Consider the following 19,898-nt stretch of genomic DNA (forward strand, 5'->3'; position numbering starts at 1 on the left):
AGAGAATACGAGATTGATTAATGAGCGGCCGGCTTTTTCAAAAGAGGAAAAGCCGCCGGAGTTTAGTGAACAGCAGTGCAGCGCCGCGCCGGTGATCGGGGAACGGTAAGTAAGAGAGAGGGGGGAGACTGACCGACAGACTGTGAGAGGGGGACAGACAAGACAGAGAGAGACAGACAGAGCGAGACCGACCGACGGGAGATAGAATAAAAAAAAAAATGACCGACATCGTTAGTAAAAAGCACAAAACGTGCGTTTTGGACATCGGAGTGCCACACAATGTTTTCACGTAAAATCTTTCATGTATTAATCTCAAAAAGTAACACACCAGCTCTATCTCACTATTGGGTATGTGCCCTTAACATTTCCGCCATGAAAATTCATTTTGGTGTCATTTTGGAAGGTTTTCTGGTGAGTCCGTAAAAATGGCGTAAAACTCGGACAAAATTGTTCACAGCTGTGACTTTTGAGTGTTAAATGCTTCAAGGGGTCTTCCCCATGCTGTTGCCATGTCATTTGACCACTCTTCTGAGACTTTTGTGACATTTTTAGGGTTTCTACATGCTGCCGGGGGTCATTTCACAAAAATACTCGGGTCTCCCATAGGATAACATTGGGCTCGGTGCTCGGGCCGAGTACACGAGTATCATGGGATGCTCGGCCCGAGCCTCGAGCACCAGAGCTTTTTAGTACTTGCTCATCACTACTGCAGATCAAGAGGTCCTTGGCTCAAATCCAAGTGCCCCCTGTAGTATAGTTTTCATAAAAATGTAACCTTTTTCACACCTTTCAATAATATCATTTAGACAGCTTATCCATATCAGGTTGAACTTAGCACAAGTTTTGTTTAAACGTGACTTATGAAGTAAATTTGCTTTCTTTCTATAAAGTTTAAATAAGAAAATTAAGGAATAAAATGGAAAATTCTTTCTTTTAAATAGTGATTAAAAAAATTATGTAAATCGTTTCATTTAATACATCGGACTCTCTAAAACAAAGAGTCATTCTGTGTAATGAAAATTCTTGAGTATTTTGTGTGATTTCTGCAATCATCAAAGTCTTTTTTTTGGAAAGACTAAAGCACATCAGAGTAAAGGAAGTGCACCACAATGTAAAAGTTTCTAAAAATCTTTAAATTTTATGTATCAAAAAAAAAACAAACATTATTTCTTTTATTATTATGTAGTGGGTATATCTCAGTGGCAGAGCATTTGACTGTAGATCAAGAGGTCCTTGGTTCAAATCCGAGTGCCCCCTGTAGTATGGTTTTCATAAAAATGTAACAATTTTCACACCTTTCGATAATATCATTTAGACAGCTTATCCATATCAGGCTGAACTTAGCACAAGTTTTATTTAAACGTGACTTATGAAGTAAATTTGCTTTCTTTCTATAAAGTTTAAATAAGAAAATTAAGGAATAAAATGGAAAATTCTTTCTTTTAAATAGTGATTAAAAAAATTATGTAAATCGTTTCATTTAATACATCGGACTCTAAAACAAAGAGTCATTCTGTGTAATAAAAATTCTTGAGTATTTTTTGTGCTTTATGCAATCATCAAAGTCTTTTTTGGAAAGACTAAAGCACATCAGAGTAAAGGAAGTGCACCACAATGTAAAAGTTTCTAAATATCTTCAAATTTTATGTATCAAAAACAAAAAAACATTATTTCTTTTATTAATATGTAGGGGGTATAGCTCAGTGGCAGAGCATTTGACTGCAGATCAAGAGGTCCTTGGCTCAAATCCAAGTGCCCCCTGTAGTATGGTTTTCATAAAAATGTAACCTTTTTCACACCTTCCAAAAATATCATTTAGACAGCTTACCTCAGTTGGTGCATGGAGCTGACCGGAGCGGCGGTGAGTAGCGCGATCAGCTGAGCTGTCACTGAGGTTAACCGCGGCCACCGCTGCATCCATGTAACCTCAGTGACAGCTCAGCTGATTGCTATACTTACCTCATTAGCTGCGTGGAGGTGACCGGAGCTGCTGTGTCTTCTGCTGCTGCTGTCACCTGCATGCAGCAGAGCTGGACGCGACGCTGGAGGTCCGTGGATTACGCCGGACATGGAGGGTTTGTCGGGGTTAATAAATTGGTAATGAGGGACTTTGTTAGTGTTTTTTATTTCTAATAAAGGATTTTTTGGGTGTGTGTGTTTTTTAACTGTAATTTACAGATTAATCATGGAAGGAATCTCGGGGAGACGCCTGACATGATTAATCTAGGATTTGGTGGCAGCTATGGGCTGCCATTAACTCCTTATTACCCTGATTTGCCAACGCACTAGGGTAAATCGGGAAGAGCCGGGTACAGCCCCAGAACTGTCGCATATAATGTATGCGGCAATTCTGGGCGGCAGCTGACTGATATTGTTAGGGTGGGGGGCTCCCCATAACGTGGAGCTCCCCATCCTGAGAATACCAGCCTTCAGCCGTATGGCTTTATCTGGCTGGTATTAAAATTGGGGGGACCACACGCCGTTTTTTTTAATTATTTAATTATTTATTTCACTGCACAGTATACACACACACCAGCTGCTGTGATTGGGTGCAGTGAGACAGCTGTCACTCAGTGTGGGGGCGTGTCTCACTGCAACCAATCATAGGCGCCGAAAAGCAAGAAAGCAGAGAATACGAGATTGATTAATGAGCGGCCGGCTTTTTCAAAAGAGGAAAAGCCGCCGGAGTTTAGTGAACAGCAGTGCAGCGCCGCGCCGGTGATCGGGGAACGGTAAGTAAGAGAGAGGGGGGAGACTGACCGACAGACTGTGAGAGGGGGACAGACAAGACAGAGAGAGACAGACAGAGCGAGACCGACCGACGGGAGATAGAATAAAAAAAAAAATGACCGACATCGTTAGTAAAAAGCACAAAACGTGCGTTTTGGACATCGGAGTGCCACACAATGTTTTCACGTAAAATCTTTCATGTATTAATCTCAAAAAGTAACTTACACCAGCTCTATCTCACTATTGGGTATGTGCCCTTAACATTTCCGCCATGAAAATTCATTTTGGTGTCATTTTGGAAGGTTTTCTGGTGAGTCCGTAAAAATGGCGTAAAACTCGGACAAAATTGTTCACAGCTGTGACTTTTGAGTGTTAAATGCTTCAAGGGGTCTTCCCCATGCTGTTGCCATGTCATTTGACCACTCTTCTGAGACTTTTGTGACATTTTTAGGGTTTCTACATGCTGCCGGGGGTCATTTCACAAAAATACTCGGGTCTCCCATAGGATAACATTGGGCTCGGTGCTCGGGCCGAGTACACGAGTATCATGGGATGCTCGGCCCGAGCCTCGAGCACCCGAGCTTTTTAGTACTTGCTCATCACTACTGCAGATCAAGAGGTCCTTGGCTCAAATCCAAGTGCCCCCTGTAGTATAGTTTTCATAAAAATGTAACCTTTTTCACACCTTTCAATAATAGCATTTAGACAGCTTATCCATATCAGGCTGAACTTAGCACAAGTTTTGTTTAAATGTGACTTATGAAGTAAATTTGCTTTCTTTCTATAAAGTTTAAATAAGAAAATTAAGGAATAAAATGGAAAATTCTTTGTTTTAAATAGTGATTAAAAAAAATTATGTAAATCGTTTCATTTAATACATCGGACTCTCTAAAACAAAGAGTCATTCTGTGTAATAAAAATTCTTGAGTATTTTGTGTGATTTATGCAATCATCAAAGTCTTTTTTTTGGAAAGACTAAAGCACATCAGAGTAAAGGAAGTGCACCACAATGTAAAAGTTTCTAAAAATCTTTAAATTTTATGTATCAAAAACAAAAAAACATTATTTCTTTTATTAATATGTAGGGGGTATAGCTCAGTAGCAGAGCATTTGACTGCAGATAAAGAGGTCCTTGGTTCAAATCCGAGTGCCCCCTGTAGTATGGTTTTCATAAAAATGTAACAATTTTCACACCTTTCAATAATATCATTTAGACAGCTTATCCATATCAGGCTGAACTTAGCACAAGTTTTATTTAAACGTGACTTATGAAGTAAATTTGCTTTCTTTCTATAAAGTTTAAATAAGAAAATTAAGGAATAAAATGGAAAATTCTTTCTTTTAAATAGTGATTAAAAAAATTATGTAAATCATTTCATTTAATACATCGGACTCTCTAAAACAAAGAGTCATTCTTTGTAATAAAAATTCTTGAGTATTTTGTGTGCTTTATGCAATCATCAAATTCTTTTTTGGAAAGACTAAAGCACATAAGAGTAAAGGAAGTGCACCACAATGTAAAAGTTTCTAAAAATCTTCAAATTTTATGTATCAAAAACAAAAAAACATTATTTCTTTTATTAATATGTAGGGGGTATAGCTCAGTGGCAGAGCATTTGACTGCAGATCAAGAGGTCCTTGGCTCAAATCCAAGTGCCCCCTGTAGTATGGTTTTCATAAAAATGTAACCTTTTTCACACCTTTCAATAATATCATTTAGACAGCTTATCCATATCAGGCTGAACTTAGCACAAGTTTTATTTAAACGTGACTTATGAAGTAAATTTGCTTTCTTTCTATAAAGTTTAAATAAGAAAATTAAGGAATAAAATGGAAAATTCTTTCTTTTAAATAGTGATTAAAAAAATTATGTAAATCGTTTCATTTAATACATCGGACTCTCTAAAACAAAGAGTCATTCTGTGTAATAAAAATTCTTGAGTATTTTGTGTGCTTTATGCAATCATCAAAGTCTTTTTTGGAAAGACTAAAGCACATCAGAGTAAAGGAAGTGCACCACAATGTAAAAGTTTCTAAAAATCTTTAAATTTTATGTATCAAAAACAAAAAGACATTATTTGTTTTATTAATATGTAGGGGGTATAGCTCAGTGGCAGAGCATTTGACTGCAGATCAAGAGGTCCTTGGCTCAAATCCAAGTGCCCCCTGTAGTATGGTTTTCATAAAAATGTAACCTTTTTCACACCTTTCAATAATATCATTTAGACAGCTTATCCATTACAGGCTGAACTTAGCACAAGTATTGTTTAAACGTGACTTATGAAGTAAATTTGCTTTCTTTCTATAAAGTTTAAATAAGAAAATTAAGGCATAAAATGGAAAATTCTTTCTTTTAAATAGTGATTAAAAAAATTATGTAAATCGTTTCATTTAATACATCGGACTCTCTAAAACAAAGAGTCATTCTGTGTAATAAAAATTCTTGAGTATTTTGTGTGCTTTATGCAATCAACAAAGTCTTTTTTGGAAAGACTAAAGCACATCAGAGTAAAGGAATTGCACCACAATGTAAAAGTTTCTAAAAATCTTTACATTTTATGTATCAAAAACAAAAAAACATTATTTCTTTTATTAATATGTAGGGGGTATAGCTCAGTGGCAGAGCATTTGACTGCAGATCAAGAGGTCCTTGGCTCAAATCCAAGTGCCCTCTGTAGTATGGTTTTCATAAAAATGTAACCTATTTCACACCTTTTAATAATATCATTTAGACAGCTTATCCATATCAGGCTGAACTTAGCACAAGTTTTGTTTAAACGTGACTTATGAAGTAAATTTGCTTTCTTTCTATAAAGTTTAAATAAGAAAATTAAGGAATAAAATGGAAAATTCTTTCTTTTAAATAGTGATTAAAAAAATTATGTAAATCGTTTCATTTAATACATCGGACTCTCTAAAACAAAGAGTCATTCTGTGTAATAAAAATTCTTGAGTATTTTGTGTGATTTATGCAATCATCAAAGTCTTTTTTTTGGAAAGACTAAAGCACATCAGAGTAAAGGAAGTGCACCACAATGTAAAAGTTTCTAAAAATCTTTAAATTTTATGTATCAAAAACAAAAAAACATTATTTCTTTTAATAACATGTAGTGGGTATATCTCAGTGGCAGAGCATTTGACTGCAGATCAAGAGGTTCTTGGTTCAAATCCGAGTGCCCTCTGTAGTATGGTTTTCATAAAAATGTAACCTTTTTCACACCTTTCAATAATATCATTTAGACAGCTTATCCATATCAGGCTGAACTTAGCACAAGTTTTGTTTAAACGTGACTTATGAAGTAAATTTGCTTTCTTTCTATAAAGTTTAAATAAGAAAATTAAGGAATAAAATGGAAAATTCTTTCTTTTAAATAGTGATTAAAAAATTTATGTAAATCGTTTCATTTAATACATCGCACTCTCTAAAACAAAGAGTCATTCTGTGTAATAAAAATTCTTGAGTATTTTTTGTGATTTATGCAATCATCAAAGTCTTTCTTTTGGAAAGACTAAACCACATCAGAGTAAAGGAAGTGCACCACAATGTAAAAGTTTCTAAAAATCTTCAAATTTTATGTATCAAAAAGAAAAAAACATTATTGCTTTTATTAATATGTAGGGGGTATAGCTCAGTGGCAGAGCATTTGACTGCAGTTCAAGAGGTCCTTGGCTCAAATCCAAGTGCCCCCTGTAGTACGGTTTTCATAAAAATGTAACCTTTTTCACACCTTTCAATAATATCATTTAGACAGCTTATCCATATCAGGCTGAACTTAGCACAAGTTTTATTTAAACGTGACTTATGCAGTAAATTTGCTTTCTTTCTATAAAGTTTAAATAAGAAAATTAAGGAATAAAATGGAAAATTCTTTCTTTTAAATAGTGATTAAAAAAATTATGTAAATCGTTTCATTTAATACATCGGACTCTCTAAAACAAAGAGTCATTCTGTGTAATAAAAATTCTTGAGTATTTTGTGTGATTTATGCAATCATCAAAATCTTTTTTTTTGAAAGACTAAAGCACATCAGAGTAAAGGATGTGCACCACAATGTAAAAGTTTCTAAAAATCTTTAAATTTTATGTATCAAAAACAAAAAAACATTATTTCTTTTATTAATATGTAGGGGGTATAGCTCAGTGGCAGAGCATTTGACTGCAGCTCAAGAGGTCCTTGGTTCAAATCCGAGTGCCCCCTGTAGTGTGGTTTTCATAAAAATGTAACAATTTTTACACCTTTCAATGATATCATTGAGACAGCTTATCCATATCAGGCTGAACTTAGCACAAGTTTTATTTAAACGTGACTTATGAAGTAAATTTGCTTTCTTTCTATAAAGTTTAAATAAGAAAATTAAGGAATAAAATGGAAAATTCTTTCTTTTAAATAGTGATTAAAAAAATTATGTAAATCGTTTCATTTAATACATCGGACTCTCTAAAACAAAGAGTCATTCTGTGTAATAAAAATTCTTAAATATTTTGTGTGCTTTATGCAATCATCAAAGTCTTTTTTGGAAAGACTAAAGCACATCAGAGTAAAGGAAGTGCACCACAATGTAAAAGTTTCTAAAAATCTTCAAATTTTATGTATGAAAAAGAAAAAAACATTATTTCTTTTATTAATATGTAAGGGGTATAGCTCAGTGGCAGAGCATTTGACTGCAGATCAAGAGGTCCTTGGCTCAAATCCAAGTGCCCCCTGTAGTATGGTTTTCATAAAAATGTAACCTTTTTCACACCTTTCAATCATATCATTTAGACAGCTTATCCATATCAGGCTGAACTTAGCACAAGTTTTGTTTAAACGTGACTTATGAAGTAAATTTGCTTTCTTTCTATAAAGTTTAAATAAGAAAATTAAGGAATAAAATGAAAAATTCTTTCTTTTAAATAGTGATTAAAAAAATTATGTAAATCGTTTCATTTAATACATCGGACTCTCTAAAACAAAGAGTCATTCTGTGTAATAAAAATTCTTGAGTATTTTGTGTGATTTATGCAATCATCATAGTCTTTTTTTTGGAAAGACTAAAGCACATCAGAGTAAAGGAAGTGCACCACAATGTAAAAGTTTCTAAAAATCTTTAAATTTTCTGTATCAAAAACAAAAAACATTACTTCTTTTATTAATATGTAGGGGGTATAGCTCAGTGGCAGAGCATTTGACTGCAGATCAAGAGGTCCTTGGTTCGAATCCGAGTGCCCCCTGTAGTATGGTTTTCATAAAAATGTAACAATTTTCACACCTTTCAATAATATCATTTAGACAGCTTATCCATATCAGGCTCAACTTAGCACAAGTTTTATTTAAACATGACTTATGAAGTAAATTTGCTTTCTTTCTATAAAGTTTAAATAAGAAAATTAAGGAATAAAATGGAAAATTCTTTCTTTTAAATAGTGATTAAAAAAATTATGTAAATCATTTCATTTAATACATCGGACTCTCTAAAACAAAGAGTCATTCTGTGTAATAAAAATTCTTGAGTATTTTGAGTGCTTTATGCAATCATCAAAGTCTTTTTTGGAAAGACTAAAGCACATCAGAGTAAAGGAAGTGCACCACAATGTAAAAGTTTCTAAAAATCTTCAAATTTTATGTATCAAAAACAAAAAAACATTATTTCTTTTATTAATATGTAGGGGATAAAACTCAGTGGCAGAGCATTTGACTGCAGATCAAGAGGTCCTTGTCTCAAATCCAAGTGCCTTCTGTAGTATGGTTTTCATAAAAATGTAACCTTTTTCAAACTTTACTATAATATCAGTTAGACAGCTTATCCATAATAGGTTGAACTTAGAACAAGTTTTATTTAAACGTGACTTATGAAGTAAATTTGCTTTCTTTCTATAAAGTTTAAATAAGAAGATTAAGGAATAAAATGGAAAATTCTTTCTTTTAAATAGTGATTAAAAAAATTATGTAAATCGTTTCATTTAATACATCGGACTCTCTAAAACAAAGAGTCATTCTGTGTAATAAAAATTCTTGAGTATTTTGTGTAATTTATGCAATCATCAAAGTCTTTTTTTGGAAAGACTAAACCACATCAGAGTAAAGGATGTGCACCACAATGTAAAAGTTTCTAAAAATCTTTAAATTTTATGTTTTAAAAACAAAAAAACATTATTTCTTTTATTAATACGTAGGGGGTATATCTCAGTGGCAGAGCATTTGACTGCAGATCAAGAGGTCCTTGGCTCAAATCCAAGTGCCCCCTGTAGTATGGTTTTCATAAAAATGTAACCTTTTTCACACCTTACTATAATATCAGTTAGACAGCTTATCCATAATAGGTTGAACTTAGAACAAGTTTTATTTAAACGTGACTTATGAAGTAAATTTGCTTTCTTTCTATAAAGTTTAAATAAGAAGATTAAGGAATAAAATGGAAAATTCTTTCTTTTAAATAGTGATTAAAAAAATTATGTAAATCGTTTCATTTAATACATCGGACTCTCTAAAACAAAGAGTCATTCTGTGTAATAAAAATTCTTGAGTATTTTGTGTGATTTATGCAATCATCAAAGTCTTTTTTTTGAAAGACCAAAGCACATCAGAGTAAAGGATGTGCACCACAATGTAAAAGTTTCTAAAAATCTTTAAATTTTATGTATCAAAAACAAAAAAACATTATTTCTTTTATTAATATGAAGGGGGTATAGCTCAGTGGCAGAGCATTTGCTTGCAGATCAAGAGGTCCTTGGTTCAAATCCAAGTGCCCCCTGTAGTATGGTTTTCATAAAAATGTAACGATTTTTACACCTTTCAATGATATCATTTAGACAGCTTATCCATATCAGGCTGAACTTAGCACAAGTTTTATTTAAACGTGACTTATGAAGTAAATTTGCTTTCTTTCTATAAAGTTTAAATAAGAAAATTAAGGAATAAAATGGAAAATTCTTTCTTTTAAATAGTGATTAAAAAAATTATGTAAATCATTTCATTTAATACATCGGACTCTCTAAAACAAAGGGTCATTCTGTGTAATAAAAATTCTTGAGTATTTTGAGTGCTTTATGCAATCATCAAAGTCTTTTTTGGAAAGACTAAAGCACATCAGAGTAAAGGAAGTGCACCACAATGTAAAAGTTTCTAAAAATCTTCAAAATATATGTATCAAAAAGAAAAAAACATTATTTCTTTTATTAATATGTAGGGGGTATAGCTCAGTGGCAGAGCATTTGACTGCAGATCAAGAGGTCCTTGGTTCAAATCCAAGTGCCCCCTGTAGTATGGTTTTCATAAAAATGTAACAATTTTCACACCTTTCAATAATATCATTTAGACAGCTTATCCATATCAGGCTGAACTTAGCACAAGTTTTATTTAAACGTTACTTATGAAGTAAATTTGCTTTCTTTCTATAAAGTTTAAATAAGAAAATTAAGGAATAAAATGGAAAATTCTTTCATTTAAATAGTGATTAAAAAAATTATGTAAATCATTTCATTTAATACATCGGACTCTCTAAAACAAAGAGTCATTCTGTGTAATATAATTCTTGAGTATTTTGAGTGCTTTATGCAATCATCAAAGTCTTTTTTGGAAAGACTAAAGCACATCAGAGTAAAGGAAGTGCACCACAATGTAAAAGTTTCTAAAAATCTTCAAATTTTATGTATCAAAAACAAAAAAACATTATTTCTTTTATTAATATGTAGGGGGTATAGCTCAGTGGCAGAGCATTTGACTGCAGATCAAGTGGTCCTTGGCTCAAATCCAAGTGCCCCCTGTAGTATAGTTTTCATAAAAATGTAACCTTTTTCACACCTTACTATAATATCAGTTAGACAGCTTATCCATAATAGGTTGAACTTAGAACAAGTTTTATTTAAACGTGACTTATGAAGTAAATTTGCTTTCTTTCTATAAAGTTTAAATAAGAAGATTAAGGAATAAAATGGAAAATTCTTTCTTTTAAATAGTGATTAAAAAAATTATGTAAGTCGTTTCATTTAATACATCGGACTCTCTAAAACAAAGAGTCATTCTGTGTAATAAAAATTCTTGAGTATTTTGTGTGATTTATGCAATCATCAAAGTCTTTTTTTTGGAAAGACTAAACCATATCAGAGTAAAGGAAGTGCACCACAATGTAAAAGTTTCTAAAAATCTTCAAATTTTATGTATCAAAAACAAAAAAACATTATTTCTTTTATTAGTATGTAGGGGGTATAGCTCAGTGGCAGAGCATTTGACTGCAGATCAAGAGGTCCTTGGCTCAAATCCAAGTGCCCCCTGTAGTATGGTTTTCATAAAAATGTAACTTTTTTCACACCTTACTATAATATCAGTTAGACAGCTTATCCATAATAGGTTGAACTTAGAACAAGTTTTATTTAAATGTGATTTATGAAGTAAATTTGCTTTCTTTCTATAAAGTTTAAATAAGAAGATTAAGGAATAAAATGGAAAATTCTTTCTTTTAAATAGTGATTAAAAAATTTATGTAAATCATTTCATTTAATACATCGGACTCTCTAAAACAAAGAGTCATTCTGTGTAATAAAAATTCTTGAGTATTTTGAGTGCTTTATGCAATCATCAAAGTCTTTTTTTTGAAAGACTAAAGCACATCAGAGTAAAGGAAGTGCACCACAATGTAAAAGTTTCTAAAAATCTTCAAATTTTATGTATCAAAAACAAAAAAACATTATTTCTTTATTAATATGTAGGGGGTATAGCTCAGTGGCAGAACATTTGACTGCAGATCAAGAGGTCCTTGGCTCAAATCCAAGTGCCCCCTGTAGTATGGTTTTCATAAAAATGTAACCTTTTTCACACCTTACTATAATATCAGTTAGACAGCTTATCCATAATAGGTTGAACTTAGAACAAGTTTTATTTAAACGTGACTTATGAAGTAAATTTGCTTTCTTTCTATAAAGTTTAAATAAGAAGATTAAGGAATAAAATGGAAAATTCTTTCTTTTAAATAGTGATTAAAAAAATTATGTAAATCATTTCATTTAATACATCGGACTCTCTAAAACAAAGAGTCATTCTGTGTAATAAAAATTCTTGAGTATTTTGTGTGTTTATGCAATCATCAAAGTCTTTTTTGGAAAGACTAAAGCACATCAGAGTAAAGGAAGTGCACCACAATGTAAAAGTTTCTAAAAATCTTTAAATTTTATGTATCAAAAACAAAAAAACATTATTTCTTTTATTAATATGTAGGGGGTATAGCTCAGTGGCAGAGCATTTGACTGCAGATCAAGAGGTCCTTGGTTCAAATCCGAGTGCCCCCTGTAGTATGGTTTTCATAAAAAAGTAACAATTTTCACACCTTTCAATAATATCATTTAGACAGCTTATCCATATCAGGCTGAACTTAGCACAAGTTTTATTTAAACGTGACTTATAAAGTAAATTTGCTTTCTTTCTATAAAGTTTAAATAAGAAAATTAAGGAATAAAATGGAAAATTCTTACTTTTAAATAGTGATTAAAAAAATTATGTAAATCATTTCATTTAATACATCGGACTCTCTAAAACAAAGAGTCATTCTGTGTAATAAAAATTCTTGAGTATTTTGAGTGCTTTATGCAATCATCAAAGTCTTTTTTTTGAAAGACTAAAGCACATCAGAGTAAAGGAAGTGCACCACAATGTAAAAGTTTCTAAAAATCTTCAAATTTTATGTATCAAAAACAAAAAAACATTATTTCTTTTATTAATATGTAGGGGGTATAGCTCAGTGACAGAGCATATGACTGCAGATCAAGAGGTCCTTGGCTCAAATCCAAGTGCCCCATGTAGTATGGTTTTCATAAAAATGTAACCTTTTTCACACCTTACTATAATATCAGTTAGACAGCTTATCCATAAAAGGTTGAACTTAGAACAAGTTATATTTAAACGTGACTTATGAAGTAAATTTGCTTTATTTCTATAAAGTTTAAATAAGAAGATTAAGGAATAAAATGGAAAATTCTTTCTTTTAAATAGTGATTAAAAAATTATGTAAATCGTTTCATTTAATACATCGGACTCTCTAAAACAAAGAGTCATTCTGTGTAATAAAAATTCTTGAGTATTTTGTGTGATTTATGCAATCATCAAAGTCTTTTTTTTTGAAAGACGAAAGCACATCAGAGTAAAGGATGTGCACCACAATGTAAAAGTTTCTAAAAATCTTCAAATTTTATGTATCAAAAACAAAAAAACATTATTTCTTTTATTAATATGTAGGGGGTATAGCTCAGTGGCAGAGCATTTGCCTGCAGATCAAGAGGTCCTTGGTTCAAATCCGAGTACCCCCTGTAGTATGGTTTTCAAAAAAAGGTAACGATTTTTACACCTTTCAATGATATCATTTAGACAGCTTATCCATATCAGGCTGAACTTAGCACAAGTTTTATTTAAACGTGACTTATGAAGTAAATTTGCTTTCTTTCTATAAAGTTTAAATAAGAAAATTAAGGAATAAAATGGAAAATTCTTTCTTTTAAATAGTGATTAAAAAAATTATGTAAATCGTTTCATTTAATACATCGGACTCTCTAAAACAAAGAGTCATTCTGTGTAATAAAAATTCTTGAGTATTTTGTGTGCTTTATGCAATCATCAAAGTCTTTTTTGGAAAGACTAAAGCACATCAGAGTAAAGGAAGAGCACCACAATGTAAAAGTTTCTAAAAATCTTCAAATTTTATGTATCAAAAAGAAAAAAACATTATTTCTTTTATTAAAATGTAGGGGGTATAGCTCAGTGGCAGAGCAGTTGACTGCAGATCAAGAGGTCCTTGGCTCAAATCCAAGTGCCCCCTGTAGTATGGTTTTCATAAAAATGTAACCTTTTTCACACCTTTCAATAATATCATTTAGACAGCTTATCCATATAAGGCTAAACTTAGCACAAGTTTTATTTAAACGTGACTTATGAAGTAAATTTGCTTTCTTTCTATAAAGTTTAAATAAGAAAATTAAGGAATAAAATGGAAAATTCTTTCTTTTAAATAGTGATTAAAAAAATTATGTAAATCATTTCATTTAATACATCGGACTCTCTAAAACAAAGAGTCATTCTGTGTAATAAAAATTCTTGAGTATTTTGAGTGCTTTATGCAATCATCAGTCTTTTTTGGAAAGACTAAAGCACATCAGAGTAAAGGAAGTGCACCACAATGTAAAAGTTTCTAAAATCTTCAAATTTTATGTATCAAAAACAAAAAAACATTATTTCTTTTATTAATATGTAGGGGGTATAGCTCAGTGGCAGAGCATTTGACTGCAGATCAAGAGGTCCTTGGCTCAAATCCAAGTGCCCTCTGTAGTATGGTTTTCATAAAAATGTAACCTTTTTCACACCTTACTATAATATCAGTTAGACAGCTTATCCATAATAGGTTGAACTTAGAACAAGTTTTATTTAAACGTGACTTATGAAGTAAATTTGCTTTCTTTCTATAAAGTTTAAATAAGAAGATTAAGGAATAAAATGGAAAATTCTTTCTTTTAAATAGTGATTAAAAAAATTATGTAAATCGTTTCATTTAATACATCGGACTCTCTAAAACAAAGAGTCATTCTGTGTAATAAAAATTCTTGAGTATTTTGTGTGCTTTATGCAATCATCAAAGTCTTTTTTGGAAAGACTAAAGCACATAAGAGTAAAGGAAGTGCACCACAATGTAAAAGTTTCTAAAAATCTTTAAATTTTATGTATCAAAAACAAAAAAACATTATTTCTTTTATTAATATGTAGGGGGTATAGCTCAGTGGCAGAGCATTTGACTGCAGATCAAGAGGTCCTTGGTTCAAATCCGAGTGCCCCCTGTAGTATGGTTTTCATAAAAATGTAACAATTTTCACACCTTTCAATAATATCATTTAGACAGCTTATCCATATCAGGCTGAACTTAGCACAAGTTTTATTTAAACGTGACTTATGAAGTTAATTTGCTTTCTTTCTATAAAGTTTAAATAAGAAAATTAAGGAATAAAATGGAAAATTCTTTCTTTTAAATAGTGATTAAAAAAATTATGTAAATCGTTTCATTTAATACATCGGACTCTCTAAAACAAAGAGTCATTCTGTGTAATAAAAATTCTTGAGTATTTTGTGTGCTTTATGCAATCATCAAAGTCTTTTTTGGAAAGACTAAAGCACATCAGAGTAAAGGAAGTGCACCACAATGTAAAAGTTTCTAAAAATCTTCAAATTTTATGTATCAAAAAGAAAAAAACATTATTTCTTTTATTAATATGTAGGGGGTATAGCTCAGTGGCAGAGCAGTTGACTGAAGATCAAGAGGTCCTTGGCTCAAATCCAAGTGCCCCCTGTAGTATGGTTTTCATAAAAATGTAACCTTTTTCACACCTTTCAATAATATCATTTAGACAGCTTATCCATATCAGGCTAACTTAGCACAAGTTTTATTTAAACGTGAATTATGAAGTAAATTTGCTTTCTTTCTATAAAGTTTAAATAAGAAAATTAAGGAATAAAATGGAAAATTCTTTCTTTTAAATAGTGATTAAAAAAATTATGTAAATCATTTCATTTAATACATCGGACTCTCTAAAACAAAGAGTCATTCTGTGTAATAAAAATTCTTGAGTATTTTGAGTGCTTTATGCAATCATCAAAGTCTTTTTTGGAAAGACTAAAGCACATCAGAGTAAAGGAAGTGCACCACAATGTAAAAGTTTCTAAAAATCTTCAAATTTTATGTATCAAAAACAAAAAAACATTATTTCTTTTATTAATATGTAGGGGGTATAGCTCAGTGGCAGAGCATTTGACTGCAGATCAAGAGGTCCTTGGCTCAAATCCAAGTGCCCCCTGTAGTATGGTTTTCATAAAAATGTAACATTTTTCACACCTTACTATAATATCAGTTAGACAGCTTATCCATAATAGGTTGAACTTAGAACAAGTTTTATTTAAACGTGACTTATGAAGTAAATTTGCTTTCTTTCTATAAAGTTTAAATAAGAAGATTAAGGAATAAAATGGAAAATTCTTTCTTTTAAATAGTGATTAAAAAAATTATGTAAATCGTTTCATTTAATACATCGGACTCTCTAAAACAAAGAGTCATTCTGTGTAATAAAAATTCTTGAGTATTTTGAGTGCTTTATGCAATCATCAAAGTCTTTTTTGGAAAGACTAAAGCACATCAGAGTAAAGGAAGTGCACCACAATGTAAAAGTTTCTAAAAATCTTCAAATTTTATGTATCAAAAACAAAAAAACATTATTTCTTTTATTAATATGTAGGGGGTATAGCTCAGTGGCAGAGCATTTGACTGCAGATCAAGAGGTCCTTGGCTCAAATCCAAGTGCCCCCTGTAGTATGGTTTTCATAAAAATGTAACCTTTTTCACACCTTACTATAATATCAGTTAGACAGCTTATCCATAATAGGTTGAATTTAGAACAAGTTTTATTTAAACGTGACTTATGAAGTAAATTTGCTTTCTTTCTATAAAGTTTAAATAAGAAGATTAAGGAATAAAATGGAAAATTCTTTCTTTTAAATAGTGATTAAAAAAATTATGTAAATCGTTTCATTTAATACATCGGACTCTCTAAAACAAAGAGTCATTCTGTGTAATAAAAATTCTTGTGTATTTTGTGTGCTTTATGCAATCATCAAAGTCTTTTTTGGAAAGACTAAAGCACATCAGAGTAAAGGAAGTGCACCACAATGTAAAAGTTTCTAAAAATCTTTAAATTTTATGTATCAAAAACAAAAAAACATTATTTCTTTTAATAATATGTAGGGGGTATAGCTCAGTGGCAGAGCATTTGACTGCAGATCAAGAGGTCCTTGGTTCAAATCCGAGTGCCCCCTGTAGTATGGTTTTCATAAAAATGTAAAAATTTTCACACCTTTCAATAATATCATTTAGACAGCTTATCCATATCAGGCTGAACTTAGCACAAGTTTTATTTAAACGTGACTTATGAAGTAAATTTGCTTTCTTTCTATAAAGTTTAAATAAGAAAATTAAGGAGTAAAATGGAAAATTCTTTCTTTTAAATAGTGATTAAAAAAATTATGTAAATCATTTCATTTAATACATCGGACTCTCTAAAATAAAGAGTCATTCTGTGTAATAAAAATTCTTGAGTATTTTGAGTGCTTTATGCAATCATCAAAGTCTTTTTTGGAAAGACTAAAGCACATCAGAGTAAAGAAAGTGCACCACAATGTAAAAGTTTCTAAAAATCTTCAAATTTTATGTATCAAAAAGAAAAAAACATTATTTCTTTTATTAATATGTAGGGGGTATATCTCAGTGGAAGAGCAGTTGACTGCAGATCAAGAGGTCCTTGGCTCAAATCCAAGTGCCCTCTGTAGTATGGTTTTCATAAAAATGTAACCTTTTTCACACCTTTCAATAATATCATTTAGACAGCTCATCCATATCAGGCTGAACTTAGCACAAGTTTTATTTAAACGTGACTTATGAAGTAAATTTGCTTTCTTTCTATAAAGTTTAAATAAGAAAATTAAGGAATAAAATGGAAAATTCTTTCTTTTAAATAGTTATTAAAAAAATTATGTAAATCATTTCATTTAATACATCGGACTCTCTAAAACAAAGAGTCATTCTGTGTAATAAAAATTCTTGAGTATTTTGAGTGCTTTATGCAATCATCAAAGTCTTTTTTTTGAAGACTAAAGCACATCAGAGTAAAGGAAGTGCACCACAATGTAAAAGTTTCTAAAAATCTTCAAATTTTATGTATCAAAAACAAAAAAACATTATTTCTTTTATTAATATGTAGGGGGTATAGCTCAGTGGCAGAGCATTTGACTGCAGATCAAGAGGTCCTTGGCTCAAATCCAAGTGCCCCCTGTAGTATGGTTTTCATAAAAATGTAACCTTTTTCACACCTTACTATAATATCAGTTAGACAGCTTATCCATAATAGGTTGAACTTAGAACAAGTTTTATTTAAACGTGACTTATGAAGTAAATTTGCTTTCTTTCTATAAAGTTTAAATAAGAAGATTAAGGAATAAAATGGAAAATTCTTTCTTTTAAATAGTGATTAAAAAAATTATGTAAATCGTTTCATTTAATACATCGGACTCTTTAAAACAAAGAGTCATTCTGTGTAATAAAAATTCTTGAGTATTTTGTGTGATTTATGCAATCATCAAAGTCTTTTTTTTTGAAAGACTAAAGCACATCAGAGTAAAGGATGTGCACCACAATGTAAAAGTTTCTAAAAATCTTTAAATTTTATGTATCAAAAACAAAAAAACATTATTTCATTTATTAATATGAAGGGGGTATAGCCCAGTGGCAGAGCATTTGCCTTCAGATCAAGAGGTCCTTGGTTCAAATCCGAGTGCCCCCTGTAGTATGGTTTTCATAAAAATGTAACGATTTTTACACCTTTCAATGATATCATTTAGACAGCTTATCCATATCAGGCTGAACTTAGCACAAGTTTTATTTAAACGTGACTTATGAAGTAAATTTGCTTTCTTTCTATAAAGTTTAAATAAGAAAATTAAGGAATAAAATGGAAAATTCTTTCTTTTAAATAGTGATTAAAAAAATTATGTAAATCATTTCATTTAATACATCGGACTCTCTAAAACAAAGAGTCATTCTGTGTAATAAAAATTCTTGAGTATTTTGAGTGCTTTATGCAATCATCAAAGTCTTTTTTGGAAAGACTAAAGCACATCAGAGTAAAGGAAGTGCACCACAATGTAAAAGTTTCTAAAAATCTTCAAATTTTATGTATCAAAAACAAAAAAACATTATTTCTTTTATTAATATGTAGGGGGTATATCTCAGTGGAAGAGCAGTTGACTGCAGATCAAGAGGTCCTTGGCTCAAATCCAAGTGCCCTCTGTAGTATGGTTTTCATAAAAATGTAACCTTTTTCACACCTTTCAATAATATCATTTAGACAGCTCATCCATATCAGGCTGAACTTAGCACAAGTTTTATTTAAACGTGACTTATGAAGTAAATTTGCTTTCTTTCTATAAAGTTTAAATAAGAAAATTAAGGAATAAAATGGAAAATTCTTTCTTTTAAATAGTTATTAAAAAAATTATGTAAATCATTTCATTTAATACATCGGACTCTCTAAAACAAAGAGTCATTCTGTGTAATAAAAATTCTTGAGTATTTTGAGTGCTTTATGCAATCATCAAAGTCTTTTTTTTGAAGACTAAAGCACATCAGAGTAAAGGAAGTGCACCACAATGTAAAAGTTTCTAAAAATCTTCAAATTTTATGTATCAAAAACAAAAAAACATTATTTCTTTTATTAATATGTAGGGGGTATAGCTCAGTGGCAGAGCATTTGACTGCAGATCAAGAGGTCCTTGGCTCAAATCCAAGTGCCCCCTGTAGTATGGTTTTCATAAAAATGTAACCTTTTTCACACCTTACTATAATATCAGTTAGACAGCTTATCCATAATAGGTTGAACTTAGAACAAGTTTTATTTAAACGTGACTTATGAAGTAAATTTGCTTTCTTTCTATAAAGTTTAAATAAGAAGATTAAGGAATAAAATGGAAAATTCTTTCTTTTAAATAGTGATTAAAAAAATTATGTAAATCGTTTCATTTAATACATCGGACTCTCTAAAACAAAGAGTCATTCTGTGTAATAAAAATTCTTGAGTATTTTGTGTGATTTATGCAATCATCAAAGTCTTTTTTTTTGAAAGACTAAAGCACATCAGAGTAAAGGATGTGCACCACAATGTAAAAGTTTCTAAAAATCTTTAAATTTTATGTATCAAAAACAAAAAAACATTATTTCATTTATTAATATGTAGGGGGTATAGCTCAGTGGCAGAGCATTTGCCTTCAGATCAAGAGGTCCTTGGTTCAAATCCGAGTGCCCCCTGTAGTATGGTTTTCATAAAAATGTAACGATTTTTACACCTTTCAATGATATCATTTAGACAGCTTATCCATATCAGGCTGAACTTAGCACAAGTTTTATTTAAACGTGACTTATGAAGTAAATTTGCTTTCTTTCTATAAAGTTTAAATAAGAAAATTAAGGAATAAAATGGAAAATTCTTTCTTTTCAATAGTGATTAAAAAATTATGTAAATCTTTTCATTTAATACATTGGACTCTCTAAAACAAAGAGTCATTCTGTGTAATAAAAATTCTTGAGTATTTTGTGTGATTTATGCAATCATCAAAGTCTTTT

General features: G+C 31.0%; 15 non-coding genes across 15 annotated transcripts; all 15 read left to right on the forward strand.

Moving 5' to 3' along the window:
* Positions 1-1,689: 1,689 nt before the first annotated feature.
* On the forward strand, positions 1,690-1,761 carry TRNAC-GCA (transfer RNA cysteine (anticodon GCA)). The gene has a single exon. It is a non-coding gene; the product is annotated as a tRNA-Cys (tRNA).
* A 2,559-nt stretch (positions 1,762-4,320) lies between these two features.
* TRNAC-GCA (transfer RNA cysteine (anticodon GCA)) lies at positions 4,321-4,392 on the forward strand. The gene has a single exon. It is a non-coding gene; the product is annotated as a tRNA-Cys (tRNA).
* Positions 4,393-4,826: 434 nt separating this feature from the next.
* Positions 4,827-4,898, forward strand: TRNAC-GCA (transfer RNA cysteine (anticodon GCA)). Its single transcript has one exon. It is a non-coding gene; the product is annotated as a tRNA-Cys (tRNA).
* Positions 4,899-6,856: 1,958 nt separating this feature from the next.
* Positions 6,857-6,928, forward strand: TRNAC-GCA (transfer RNA cysteine (anticodon GCA)). Its single transcript has one exon. It is a non-coding gene; the product is annotated as a tRNA-Cys (tRNA).
* A 941-nt stretch (positions 6,929-7,869) lies between these two features.
* Positions 7,870-7,941, forward strand: TRNAC-GCA (transfer RNA cysteine (anticodon GCA)). The gene has a single exon. It is a non-coding gene; the product is annotated as a tRNA-Cys (tRNA).
* A 1,954-nt stretch (positions 7,942-9,895) lies between these two features.
* TRNAC-GCA (transfer RNA cysteine (anticodon GCA)) lies at positions 9,896-9,967 on the forward strand. Its single transcript has one exon. It is a non-coding gene; the product is annotated as a tRNA-Cys (tRNA).
* Positions 9,968-10,908: 941 nt separating this feature from the next.
* TRNAC-GCA (transfer RNA cysteine (anticodon GCA)) lies at positions 10,909-10,980 on the forward strand. The gene has a single exon. It is a non-coding gene; the product is annotated as a tRNA-Cys (tRNA).
* Positions 10,981-11,919: 939 nt separating this feature from the next.
* TRNAC-GCA (transfer RNA cysteine (anticodon GCA)) lies at positions 11,920-11,991 on the forward strand. The gene has a single exon. It is a non-coding gene; the product is annotated as a tRNA-Cys (tRNA).
* Positions 11,992-12,933: 942 nt separating this feature from the next.
* On the forward strand, positions 12,934-13,005 carry TRNAC-GCA (transfer RNA cysteine (anticodon GCA)). Its single transcript has one exon. It is a non-coding gene; the product is annotated as a tRNA-Cys (tRNA).
* Positions 13,006-14,448: 1,443 nt separating this feature from the next.
* On the forward strand, positions 14,449-14,520 carry TRNAC-GCA (transfer RNA cysteine (anticodon GCA)). The gene has a single exon. It is a non-coding gene; the product is annotated as a tRNA-Cys (tRNA).
* Positions 14,521-15,459: 939 nt separating this feature from the next.
* TRNAC-GCA (transfer RNA cysteine (anticodon GCA)) lies at positions 15,460-15,531 on the forward strand. Its single transcript has one exon. It is a non-coding gene; the product is annotated as a tRNA-Cys (tRNA).
* Positions 15,532-15,965: 434 nt separating this feature from the next.
* On the forward strand, positions 15,966-16,037 carry TRNAC-GCA (transfer RNA cysteine (anticodon GCA)). Its single transcript has one exon. It is a non-coding gene; the product is annotated as a tRNA-Cys (tRNA).
* A 434-nt stretch (positions 16,038-16,471) lies between these two features.
* Positions 16,472-16,543, forward strand: TRNAC-GCA (transfer RNA cysteine (anticodon GCA)). Its single transcript has one exon. It is a non-coding gene; the product is annotated as a tRNA-Cys (tRNA).
* Positions 16,544-17,483: 940 nt separating this feature from the next.
* On the forward strand, positions 17,484-17,555 carry TRNAC-GCA (transfer RNA cysteine (anticodon GCA)). The gene has a single exon. It is a non-coding gene; the product is annotated as a tRNA-Cys (tRNA).
* Positions 17,556-19,003: 1,448 nt separating this feature from the next.
* Positions 19,004-19,075, forward strand: TRNAC-GCA (transfer RNA cysteine (anticodon GCA)). Its single transcript has one exon. It is a non-coding gene; the product is annotated as a tRNA-Cys (tRNA).
* Positions 19,076-19,898: the final 823 nt, after the last annotated feature.

This window comes from Anomaloglossus baeobatrachus, chromosome 1 (genome assembly GCF_048569485.1).
Source record: "Anomaloglossus baeobatrachus isolate aAnoBae1 chromosome 1, aAnoBae1.hap1, whole genome shotgun sequence".
NCBI classification, from domain to species: Eukaryota; Metazoa; Chordata; class Amphibia; order Anura; family Aromobatidae; genus Anomaloglossus; species Anomaloglossus baeobatrachus.